This window comes from Pinus tabuliformis, chromosome 3_1 (genome assembly GCF_031772625.1).
Source record: "Pinus tabuliformis cultivar Carrire ecotype Pingquan chromosome 3_1, CPIR1, whole genome shotgun sequence".
Lineage (NCBI taxonomy): Eukaryota > Viridiplantae > Streptophyta > Pinopsida > Pinales > Pinaceae > Pinus > Pinus tabuliformis.
In genome coordinates this window covers 24,840,446-24,853,640 of record NC_142301.1, presented here as the reverse complement: position 1 = coordinate 24,853,640, position 13,195 = coordinate 24,840,446, and positions in this window count along the sequence as shown.

Below are 13,195 nucleotides of genomic sequence, written 5' to 3'. Positions count from 1 at the left end.
AGGGTACTTCACATCTAGAAACTATGTTCGCTGCATCTAAGAAAACCAATAAGGAAAAATAGCCTTCAAAGGCAAAGACCTACACCTACACCTGCAAGTGTGCAGAAAAGGAAGATGATGAAGAAGGTTATTCAGATGGAGAATATGCTTACTTTACGAGAAAACTAAAAATTGGTAAGGGAAAATTCAAAGGTAAACTTCCATTGATATGTTTCAATTGTGGTTAGGTTAGGCATTTCACAACAAAATGTCCGAACAGAAGTGATGGAAACTCAAAAGGAAAGAAAGGCTTTAAAAAATTCAACAAGCAAGGCAAGAAGAAAGGATTCAAAAGGAACTTTCTCTCTAAAGAAGATAGCTCATCATCCGATGTGTTAGGATATTCCGACACATAGGATATAGTTAAGTTCAACTTGGTCTAGTATAGAGTTAGGTTAGAGTTAGGTAAAGTGTGTTTCTTTACCGTTGTACATTTTGTAACTTACAATTCGACGGTCACGATATGTAGTGATCCGACGGTTCACTCTCACCTCGGTATTACCGACACTTGATCCGTGGCTTGACACCCGATTGGTCCATGAGTTCTATTTAAAGCGCATGGAGGGTCATTGTTCGGGTAATCTGTGCATGAGAGAAGCTTATGTAAATTTTCATTCTTTGATTAATAAATTGCCTGTAGTACCCACGTTGGGACAGGCCGTGGACTGTTTCCCTCCTTGCACTTTGAGGGTTTTAACCACGTCAAAAATACTGGTGTATTGATTTGAGATCTGGTTGTGAGCAGTGTCCTTTTGGTGTTCTTTCTGAGGAACTTACCCTGTAAATTACTACATGGTATCAAAGCTATTTGAGGGCCGCGTCCGTTGGTGATCCAAATCTGAAGCCGGTAGAACTGCATGCGGCTGTCGTTTCCTAGATCTATTGTTTCTGACTGCTTTCGGGCCGAGAGGACTGCTCTGTTGCATTCGGAGCATCTGTTCCAGTGAGGAACCCCTTTCGTTTCACGCGAAAAGGTTTCCGGTAGCCCTAGCTGCGTCATTTTTCAGATCGGGAGGTATACAGTGTTTTTTTTGCAGTTTACTGTTATTTTCTCTCTGCTTATTTCGGTCTCAGTTTATTTAACCTTTTTTTTAACCGGATCTATACCTTTCATTTCTGCGTATGCTCTTTGCCCTGCGACTCTGTGCGATCTGGGCAAATCAGAAACAGAAAGGAAGGATTTTTCTCATGCGTATGCTCTTTTCCCTGCACCTTAGTGTGATCTCGGAAAATCAGAAACATTGAGAAAAATATTTAGTTTTTCGGCTAAAGCTAACTTTGAGATTTTTTTTTAAAAAATTCTAGTTTTTTGGATAAAGCTAACTTCGAGCCGCAAGGTTCATTTTTCTTTGCATATTCGTGTTGGGTTTTGTGTTTTGTGTTTTGTAGGGAAAAAGAGCTTTCTCAAGGCAAGCACGCAAACCAAGCCCCCCCCCCCCTCTCTCCTTCTCTCTCTCTCTCTCTCTCTCTCAAATTTTTTGTATAGATCAATTGGTTCAAAGCTATTTTAAGAGAGTAGAGGTCTTGGGTTCAAGTCTCCATTTTGTGGGGGCGGTTTTTTTCATTCCCGCACATTCGCGCACTTTGCCGGCAACATCAACAATTTTTTTTCAAAAAGCCATAACTTCTTCATCCGGAAGCCTTTTTCAGAGTCGTTTTTTTTAAAACCGCCTATTTTTTCGAGATCTATCCATTGGAACACTTACTTTCAGCATCTTCTGCTTCATTTTTTTTTTAAAATGGAAAGTCCATGCCAAGTCATTCTTGACAGCACTAACTACTTCCAATGGGTAGCCTACATGGAAGATTTACTTAGAAGTAAAGGTCTCTTCAGAATAGCCACAGACCAAGAGAAGAAACCAAAAGATGAAGACAAGGCTGCAAAATGGGAAAATAGACAAGATCAAGCACGTGGTTTGATAGGGATGTCTATTTCTCCTGATCTTAGATTCCACATTGCAGAACTTGAGACTCCTCATGAAACATTAGAAAAACTCGCTAAAGTTTTTGGGATTAAAAATGAAATTAGAGCCCATCAACTTGAAAATGAGCTGCTTACTTTGGATCCTAATAATTTTTCTTGCATTAAAGATTTCTTGTCCAAATTCAAGACCCTTAGATATCTCTTGGAAGGTGTTAAAGTTAAGAAAGAAGATGGTAACCTTATTTATTCCATCCTTACTAAGTTGGGACCAGCCTACTCTGTATTTGTTTCCACTTTCCATTCTACAAGGGAAGCTTTCATTTGTCAAGGAAAAGACTACAAGGCCCCTTCCTTTGACTCCTTTTGTGATTCCTTAATAAGAGAACAAGAAAAACTCTTACACCTTGGTCTTCTTAATCTTGGAAACTCTTCCACGAAAGCGTTAGCCGCCCAGCAGCAACCAAATTCAAAGAATCCTAAGAAGTCATATCCTCAAAAGAATGGTCCTAAAACATCTCAGCCTCAAAATGAAAGATCATTTCAGCAAAATGATAAGACCAATAAAAACAAATGGAAGAAGACTGATAGACATTGTAACTTTTGTAATCGAGATGGCCACTTAGAATCTAAATGCTTTAAGAAGATGGAAGCCTTGGAAGCCGCAATGAAGAAACATAACATCCATGTGGAGCCTACTTCAACTTCAACTTCCAGAATGGCACTTTCTGCATGTCATTGTCAATCATCTCAGTCTGGTTATGCATTAAATGTATCTTCTTCTTCTTCTCATTCTCATGAGTGGCTCATTGATTCTGGAGCCTCTTGTCACATGGCCAAAAACCAAGCCATGTTTTCTTCTTTAAATGATTGTAACACCAAAAATATATATGTTGGTGATGATAGATCTCTTAATGTTGTAGGGACTGGAACTGTTCATCTAGACAATGGTCAGTTTAATGATGTATTATGTGTTCCAACCTTATCCTGCAACCTTCTATCTGTCTATCAGATAACTCATTCAGGTGAAGGTAAAATTGTTGAATTTTCACCTCATGATGTTGTAATCAAGGATCTAAAAGATCCTAAACAGATTCTAGCTACTGGTCTTGCTGATGATTCCAAAAGGTTGTATAAGTTTCACAACTTTGGGTCATCAAATCTTCCCTCAGTATTTATTGCTCATAATGATGAAGTGAGCAAACTTTGGCATGAGCGATTTGGTCACTTAAACTATCGCTCCCTTCAGCATCTATGTAAAGAAAATATGGTGACAGGTCTTCCTATGGTATCTTGCAGAGATGGTGTTTGTTCCGGATGTGTACTCGGAAAACATCATCGGGACAGTTTTGACAAACGTGCCTCTTGGCACGCCTCAGCCCCTTTACAGCTTGTGCACAGTGATTTATGTGGTCCTCTTCCTATTGCTTCATTCTCTGGATGCAAGTACTTCTTAACTTTCATTGATGATTTCTCCAGACGCACTTGGGTATACTTCTTAAAACTCAAGAGCGAAGTATTTAACACCTTTTTGGCCTTAAAATCCTTTGTTGAAAAACAATCTGGACATCAAATTCTTAAGCTAAGAACTGATAATGGTGGAGAATATGTTAAAAACACATTCATCAACTTTTGCACCGAAAATGGAATTCAAATGCAACATACTGTTCCATACACTCCACAACAAAATGGTGTAGCTGAAAGGAAAAATCGCACCTTAAAGGAAATGGCTAATTGTATGCTGCAATCTAAAGGACTCAGTCTTAGTTTTTGGGTCGAAGCAATTAATTGTGCAAATTATATAATCAATCGCACTCCTACTAAGGTTCTAGAGAATATCACTCCAGAAGAAGCTTGGAGTTCCATTAAACCAGATGTAAGTCACTTTCGTGTGTTTGGAAGTGAAGCATGGGCCCATATTCCAGATGAAAAGCATAAAGCTTTAGAACCTAAGAGTGAGAAATGTACTTTTGTTGGATATTCTGAAGATGTAAAAGGTTATAGACTTATTCCATTTAAGTCCAAAAATGTTATCATTAGAAGAGATGTAAAGTTTGATGAAAATAAATCGGCCTGCGAGCCTAGTCCGGCGGATGTGCCACCTCTTCCTATCTCTTCTACTTTTGAAAAAATTTCTTCTTCAGATGATGAAAGCGAGGATGATAATCCTCCCCCACCTTCTCAGGATCCTCAACTTCCACGATGGGTCCGTGCTACTCGGGATGCAGCAGGTGATCTTGCCGGTGATCCTACAGATCAGCGACGTACACGTTCTCAGTTTGAAAGAGCCTCTTCTTTACTGGCTCAAGCTCCAGTAAATCATGATCCTGACACTTTTGCAGAAGCTTCAGGCCATCCACATTGGGAAGCAGCTATGAATGACGAATATCATTCATTGATGACAAATGATACATGGGATCTTGTTCCTCTACCAAAGGGACGCAAACTTGTTAGATGTAAATGGGTTTTGTAGAAATTTTTAATAATATGACACATATTCAACAGAGATTATCCTGATCATACAATTTAAGCGGAACATGTATAATACATAATCTCCTCTACGTTGATCATCAAATTACAGAAGCAGAAACATCCACAGGCACACATAGAAGCATCAATCAAACTCATAAACACAGTATGTATCCCAGGGAAAGCATCTCGCTAAAAACCCCACACTATCTGTATATTATATTGATTGAATCATGTAAAAATACAAAGCATAATACTTCTCACAAGTATCTCCACCTGTTACACACAATACAGCTCAGATTTGATCTCCAAATCTCTCCCGCTGCTTTCCTGCCTCCACTGCTCAAACCTGCTCGAGAACTGATGAGAATAGCTTCCCAAACTTGATTTTACACTGCAAAATAGTCACCCACACTATGTTGGACGTGAGCAACAGCTATAATATCATGAAGATACGTGAGAAAACTCATTGGCATACTCAATCCTTTGATTGTGCAAATCATCATGCACAGCTATAGTCACAACTGATAGCAATCTGATCCTCTAACACCTGTCCCTGCTGAACTGAACATGCACTGACATGCAACTGAGTTAACTGATGTATTCTATAGTTGCATTATGAGTTAATAACTTGTGAATTAATTAATAACTAATTCACCCAACTCATCTTTCGTCTATTGATCAGTTAGACTAAATACAACCAGTTTAACAAAGCTAAACTGAACACAACTCCATCAACTGTACCTCCAGTCCACTAAACTCAACTCACTTGAGTTCTAACTGAAGTCATGCATGCAACAACTCAACTGACTCATAAGAAAAACGAATTTCCTTCTGACAGCTACATGTGCCACTTCCGTAGCTCAAACTGAAGTGCTCCAAGAGAATAAGATTAAGTTTATAGTCCAAATATTATTGTGAGATAATAATATTTGACTTTTCTATTTTTGACTTTGATCACTCACACTGTGATCACTCACACTGTAATCACTCACACTGTGATCACTCACACTTTCATCAAAAATAGAAGTCCATCTATTTTTCCCAACTTGATCAATCATCCATAGACATGATCCATATGTCTAAAAATAGACATAGTCTAAAAATAGACTTGCGCCAAAAATAGCCTGCGGGCCCACTTAGTGAAGGCGACTCTTTTCACTAAGCTCCATCATCTTGTTGCACTCTCAACAAGCATTTCTTGTTGCACACTTTTCAACACTCCCTCTCAACAAGAAAGGCTTCCTCTCAAACCCGATCCTGTAACTCTAGAATGTTCTCCATGCAACACATTTGGCCGGTCCACTTGCTCTGTCATCAAAGTCTCTCACTGCTATTGCCTCTGTCGACTGAAACTCTGCATCTCTGTGCTCTTCAGTATCTGACTAATCTAGCCTCTGTCACTTTGATCTCTGACTGCATCCGTGCTGCTGCTGGTTCTATCTCCCAGCATTGCATCCGCACTGCACCTCCCAACTGACCTCCTTGTTGGGATAGAAACATCCTCTGATGCTGAAGCTCTACCTGCTGCTGACAAGTGCTCCCTCTCTGACATCTACGCTACTGCAACATCTCCATGCATCTCGCACCATTGCACACCTCTGTGCCACCTAACACTGTGCAAAACACTTGTGCCTCTCGCATTGCTACAGCCTGCTAGCTATGCGCTGTCCTGGGATTCCCTGCACTGTCGCTCTCTCTGCCGCTCCATCCGCATCTGTCTCTACCCAATCAGTCAGTTCCTGCTACTACACATCGGGGCTCCCGTAGCAAGGTCTCATCCAAGAGGTTGGGTACCTCAAGGATCTTTCCCCTCCTCCTTGGGACAATCAATCCACATCACCCCACCTCCTACCTGGAGGTATGGATGCATGCGATCCCTCAGCCCACCTGGCTTGAAGTTTCCCCCTACTGGAGGTCTCTGGATGAGTAGATTTCTCTACTTGATCTCCTCTCAGCTTCCCTTGTTGTGGCTACTCCACAACCTCCTGAAGCTGCTGCACTAATCGTGGCTCCTCCACAATCGTCTGAGACTTCTTCTGGCTCTGCATGTTGAGAGATAATATACGCTCCCTCTCAACCACCAAGTCTCCATCAGTTGCCTTGCTGCTCAAGGCTTTGCATGCATCTTGAACCTCAAGAGCATACAGGTTCTTGACCCGTGAACCAATCTGCTTCACCTGTCTAGTGATGATGTGTCTAAGGAAAACCTTTCCCTTAGTAAAGACCACATCATATCCTCTGTCTTCCAACATCGTGATCGACACCAAGTTTCTCTTCAGTCCTGGTACATACTTGACATCGGTCAAGGTAAGGCGAGCTCCATGCTCCCTCTAAAAAATAACCGTGCCTACACCTGAGACACTATACTTCTCATCATTACCCATCCCTATGAGTATCTGGAGATCTTTCTCCTCCAAAGTACTGAACAAACTTTTGTCACCGGTCATGTGGAAAGAAGCTCCACTGTCAAGAAACCAACCACTTCCCATCATGGATGAAACCATGCATGCGAAGAGTGTGAAGTCCAACTCAAACTGTGAAGCAAGTGAGGCTGCCTCACCTTCAGATCCTTCCCCGGATCCCTTCTTGGACTTCTTCTTTGGGCAATTAGTAGCATAATGACCCAACTCATGACAACGAAAGCATCTCACCTTCGCCTTGTCAACCTTCTTCCCATCATTGGAAGAACTGGATTCAGAAAGAGAAACCTTCCCCTTCCCCTTCTTCGCCTTACTCGTTAAGGCACAGTTCTCCTCATCCTGCATGGATGAAGAACCGTCTCTGGTGCTCCGTCTAATCTCCTCCTGCATCAAATCCGACCATGGTCGTTCCCACTTTGGCAGTTTCTCCCTTCCATTCACCGAGTCCTGGTAGCTATGCCAACTCTTAGGAAGGTCTAGGAGTCCTAGACTCACCATCCTCATCCGACAGTCACCCCCACACTTCCCAGTTCATCCCGGCATTGGGTGAACTTCATGAGAGACTGGGGCATACTGTCTCCATTCTTACACTGAATGCTTCTGAGTTTTATCTCTTGCTTTGGAATTAAATTCGAATTCCACCAGCTCAAAACTCAACTGCTTCCGATCTAGAATTCGTGAGTACAAAATATTTCTCGTACAGAGATTGACTGTATGGGCTTTTACCGGATATTTCACCTTCCAAAGGAAGGATGAATCCAGAGGCTACCTGGCCCGATTACAGACTCTGCCTGAAGAAATAGAATGTAACCACTTCCTGAATAGTAGATCTGATGATCAATCCTCGATTGATATCCTATAAAAATCTCTTTTACAAATCAAGTTGCTTCAATACCATGTAGAAACTTTTTCTACAAATCATCTAGCTCTGATACCATGTAGAAATTTTGAATAATATGACACATATTCAACAGAGATTATCCTGATCATACAATTTAAGCGGAACATGTATAATACATAATCTCCTCTACGTTGATCATCAAATTACAGAAGCAGAAACATCCACAGGCACACATAGAAACATCCACAGGCACACATAGAAGCATCAATCAAACTCATAAACACAGTATGTATCCCGGGGAAAGCATCTCGCTAAAAACCCCACACTATCTGTATATTATATTGATTGAATCATGTAACAATACAAAGCATAATACTTCTCACAAGTATCTCCACCTGTTACACACAATACAGCTCAGATTTGATCTCCAAATCTCTCCCGCTGCTTGCCTGCCTCCACTGCTCAAACCTGCTCGAGAACTGATGAGAATAGCTTCCCAAACTTGATTTTACACTGCAAAATAGTCACCCACACTATGTTGGACGTGAGCAACAGCTATAATATCATGAAGATACGTGAGCAAACTCATTGGCATACTCAATCCTTTGATTGTGCAAATCATCATGCACAGCTATAGTCACAACTGATAGCAATCTGATCCTCTAACACCTGTCCCTGCTGAACTGAACATGCACTGACATGCAACTGAGTTAACTGATGTATTCTATAGTTGCATTATGAGTTAATAACTTGTGAATTAATTAATAACTAATTCACCCAACTCATCTTTAGTCTATTGATCAGTTAGACTAAATACAACCAGTTTAACAAAGCTAAACTGAACACAACTCCATCAACTGTACCTCCAGTCCACTAAACTCAACTCACTTGAGTTCTAACTGAAGTCATGCATGCAACAACTCAACTGACTCATAAGAAAAACGAATTTCCTTCTGACAGCTGCATGTGCCACTTCCGTAGCTCAAACTGAAGTGCTCCAAGAGAATAAGATTAAGTTTATAGTCCAAATATTATTGTGAGATAATAATATTTGACTTTTCTATTTTTGACTTTGATCACTCACACTGTGATCACTCACACTGTAATCACTCACACTGTGATCACTCACACTTTCATCAAAAATAGAAGTCCATCTATTTTTCCCAACTTGATCAATCATCCATAGACATGATCCATATGTCTAAAAATAGACATAGTCTAAAAATAGACTTGCGCCAAAAATAGCCTGCGGGCCCACTTAGTGAAGGCAACTCTTTTCACTAAGCTCCATCATCTTGTTGCACTCTCAACAAGCATTTCTTGTTGCACACTTTTCAACAGGTTTACAGAACCAAGTATGGACCAGATGGGAAAGTTGATAAACATAAATCTCGTCTCGTTGCTAAGGGCTTTTCACAGGTTGAAGGCATTGACTACACTGAAACCTTCTCCCCTATTGCCAAAATGAACTCTATCCGCCTTGTTCTTTCCCTTGCTGCCTCTTTAAAATGGGAAGTCCATCAGATGGATGTTAAATCTGCCTTCTTGCATGGGGACTTGCAGGAAGAAATCTATATGGAACAACCCATTGGCTTCATACAAACAGACTCCAGCCTTGTCTGTCAACTTAAGAAATCCCTTTATGGCCTCAAGCAAGCTCCTCGGGCTTGGTATGCCAAAATGGATAGCTTTCTTTTAGAATCTGGCTTTTCTAGGTGTCATTCTGACAATACTGTCTACACCAAGAAAGTGTGCAACTCTCTTATCATCCTTGTTCTTTATGTTGATGATATTATTCTTACTGGTAGTGATCCCAACCTTATAAACCATGTGAAGTCCAGCCTTAAAAAGAAATTTGAAATGACAGACTTAGGACACTTACACTATTTTCTCGGTCTTCAAGTCTTGCAATCCCAGGAGGGTATTTTCCTTTCCCAGTCCAAGTATGCTTGTGATATTCTTCGTCATTTTCACATGGAAGACTGTAAGCCAGCCCCTTCTCCCTTTCAGTCTGGAGTCAAACTTTCAGTCTCTTGTACTTCTCCTGAAGTTGATGCTACCTTATACTGTCAACTTGTCAGAAAACTCTTGTATTTAACCCATACTCGTCCTGATCTTTCCTTTGATGTTGGCCTTGTTGCTCGTTTTATGCAAAACCCCCGTGAAAGTCATTGGAAAGCAGCTAAAAGAATACTTCGTTATGTTCGAGGTACAGTACAGTTTGGGATTCATTACAGTGCCAAAGCAGCTCCTCTGTTAGTTGGTTTCACTGATTCTGATTGGGCTGGTGACCCTGATGATCGGAAGTCTACTTCCGGTTATGTCTTCACTCTTGGTTCAGGACCTATTACATGGGCTTGTAAGAAACAGGCTGCCATTTCTCTTTCGTCAGCAGAAGCAGAGTATCGTGGTGCCGTGGAAGCTATTAAGGAAGCCTTGTGGCTTCGTCAGATCCTATCAGAGTTTGGCTTTGAGCAGCAGCATCCAACCACACTTTGGTGTGATAATCGAAGTGCCATTCAGCTATGCAAAGATCCAGTCCAGCATCAGCGCAGCAAACACATTGAACTACACATGCACTTCATCAGAAAGCTCATTCATGACCATGTTCTTGAAGTGCAATATTGTCCAACAGATGATCAGGTTGCAGACATCTTCACAAAGGCTCTCACAGAGGCGAAGTTCACTAAACTTCGATATATGCTTGGAGTTCAGGAAGTTGTCACTAAGGGGGGATAGGCTCTAGTGCCTCCTTCCTTCTCCTATTGTGTCATATTTGTAAATCCTTCAATCCTATCCCAAGTTGTTCTTAAGGGGGGATGTTAGGATATTCCGACACATAAGATATAGTTAAGTTCAACTTGGTCTAGTATAGAGTTAGGTTAGATTTAGGTAAAGTGTGTTTCTTTACCGTTGTACATTTTGTAACTTACAATCCGACGGTCACGATATGTAGTGATCCGATGGTTCACTCTCACCTCGGTATTACCGACACTTGATCCGTGGCTTGACACCCGATTGGTCCATGAGTTCTATTTAAAGCGCATGGAGGGTCATTGTTCGGGTAATCCGTGCATGAGAGAAGCTTATGTAAATTTTCATTCTTTGATTAATAAATTGCCTGTAGTACCCACGTTGGGACAGGCCGTGGACTGTTTCCCTCCTTGCACTTTGAGGGTTTTAACCACGTCAAAAATACTGGTGTATTGATTTGAGATCTGGTTGTGAGCAGTGTCCTTTTGGTGTTCTTTCTGAGGAACTTACCCTGTAAATTCCTACATGATGAAGACAGTGACAGTGAAGAAGAAGCCAATGAGAGAGTATTGTTTATGGCCAAGCACAATAAACAAGAGGTATCAAACAACGAAGAAGAAGGGTTGAGAATAGAAGAATTTTCTAAGGAGGAAATCAAGCTTATAAAAGAGCTCAAGGATGAGAAGATCCATTCCAACACTCTTGAAGAACAACTTCAAGGTCTCAAAATTGAAGTTGAAGAACATAAATGTATTGAAGAGTCACTTCAAAATAAGTTGGAAGAAAGCAACCGAGAAAGGGAAGCATTAGAAGCCGAAGTAGTCTCGTTGCGTAAGGAAGTGAAGAAGGGAAAAATTGTCCAAAACTATGCCAACATCTCAAGGGCGTTGGAAGAACTCATCAACAATCAATGATCTTACAACGACAGAATTGGCCTTGGTTACAAAGAAGAATAAGTAGGACCTTCTACAACAAAATACTATGAACCTATGATATCTGAAAAGCATGTAGACTTCATTGAACAAGATTCGCAAGAACAGCCTTGGAGGACAATACCCCGACAAATATTTCCATCCAAGTACCAACATATTTTTCATGGCTATGGTTATTCATGTGGAAAATTTGGTCATAAAGCTGTAGAATGTCGCACGTACCCTAGGAACCAATACAATTCTAGGAGATCTGTCAAATATAAACCTCCCAGAAAAATGGGGTAGTGTACTTTTTAGATTGTTGATCTATGTGGTCCTATGGGAACAAAAGGCTTAGATGGAGAATTATATTTCATGTTAATGATAGATGACTATACCAGGATGACAGCCGTCAGTTTCCTAAAGAAAAAATCTGGAGCATTTGAGTGCTTTAAGATCTACAAGGAGTTGGTTGAAAATGAAACTGATTTAAAAATAAAGTGTCTAAGATCAGATAATGGTGGAGAATTCACTTCCAAATTTTTTTAGCAATACTGTGATGAAAATGGAATAAAAATACAATTTTTAACAGAATGAACACCTCAGCAAAATGGGGTTGCTGAAAGAAAGAACAAAACTGTATAGGAAATGGGTAGAACAATGCTAAAGGACTCAAAATTGGATGAAAAAATCTGGGTTCAAGCAATTGATACGGCAATCTTCATTATCAACAAAATTCTTCTCATAAATTATTGCATTAAGACCCCATATGAATTATGGAAAGGAAAATTGGCTAATGTAAAATATTTCATAATCATCGGAAGCAAATGTTATATCAAAAGAGAAGATCAAAAGTTGGGTAAGTTTGAATCGCGTTTTGATGAAGGTATCTTTGTTGGTTACCCACGCAAAAGAAAGGCCTATAAATGCTATAATCTAAGATGAAAATAGATAGTGGAGAGAATAGATGTTACATTTGACAAAGATAGTGTTCTAACGAATAATGATGAGGATCTAGAACCTTTGAAGCTTGAGACAGAGGTTGAAAAAGGTACAAAGAAAATTCTAGAACAAGAAGCAACTATCAACTAGGAAGAAGTGAATAATGATCAACAAGATATACAGGGACAACGACAACAAGCTCCTCCAAAGAGAACAAAAGAATGAATTCAAAAGAACCATCCATCAAATCAAATCATTGGTGACATAAATGAAGGAATTGGAACAAGAAAAGGTCGACAGCTTCGTTCATCACAACAGGCTCACATTGCTTTTCTAGCAACCTTTGAGCCTAGTAGTTTTGAGGAAGTCGGCCAGAATGAACATTGGGTAGTAGCTATGACTGAAGAATATCTCTCAAACCGTGAAGAATTACTTGGCGTGCCATATATCAACGGAAACATCTCGATGAGTAGAATCTATCTAGAAGATCCTTGACTCGAAATAGAGTAAGTTGTGAAGTCAAAATTCCCTTTCAAGATCAGTGTAGCCCCTGGTGCTGCTTGGATTGACATCGATGACAACCTCATATCATATTTAGATCAACAATCTCCCCCTTTGGCATTGATGGCAACACAAGTACTCCCCCTATGATTAGGGAACCTCTTCCTACTGTCTTCTCTCCCCCTTTGACATCAATGGCAAAGGGTAACTCCCCCTGACACACAACCATCCTGCGGATCTGTACACACTTCCACTCCCCCTTTATTTTTTCACTAAGGAAAATCTAATGAGAACTTGGGAGAATCCCAAGCTTCTAGCGAAGATATTCAAATGCTTCACAAGGTAAAGGTTTAGTGAAGATATCAGTGATTTTTTCTTTTGTACCAACATATTC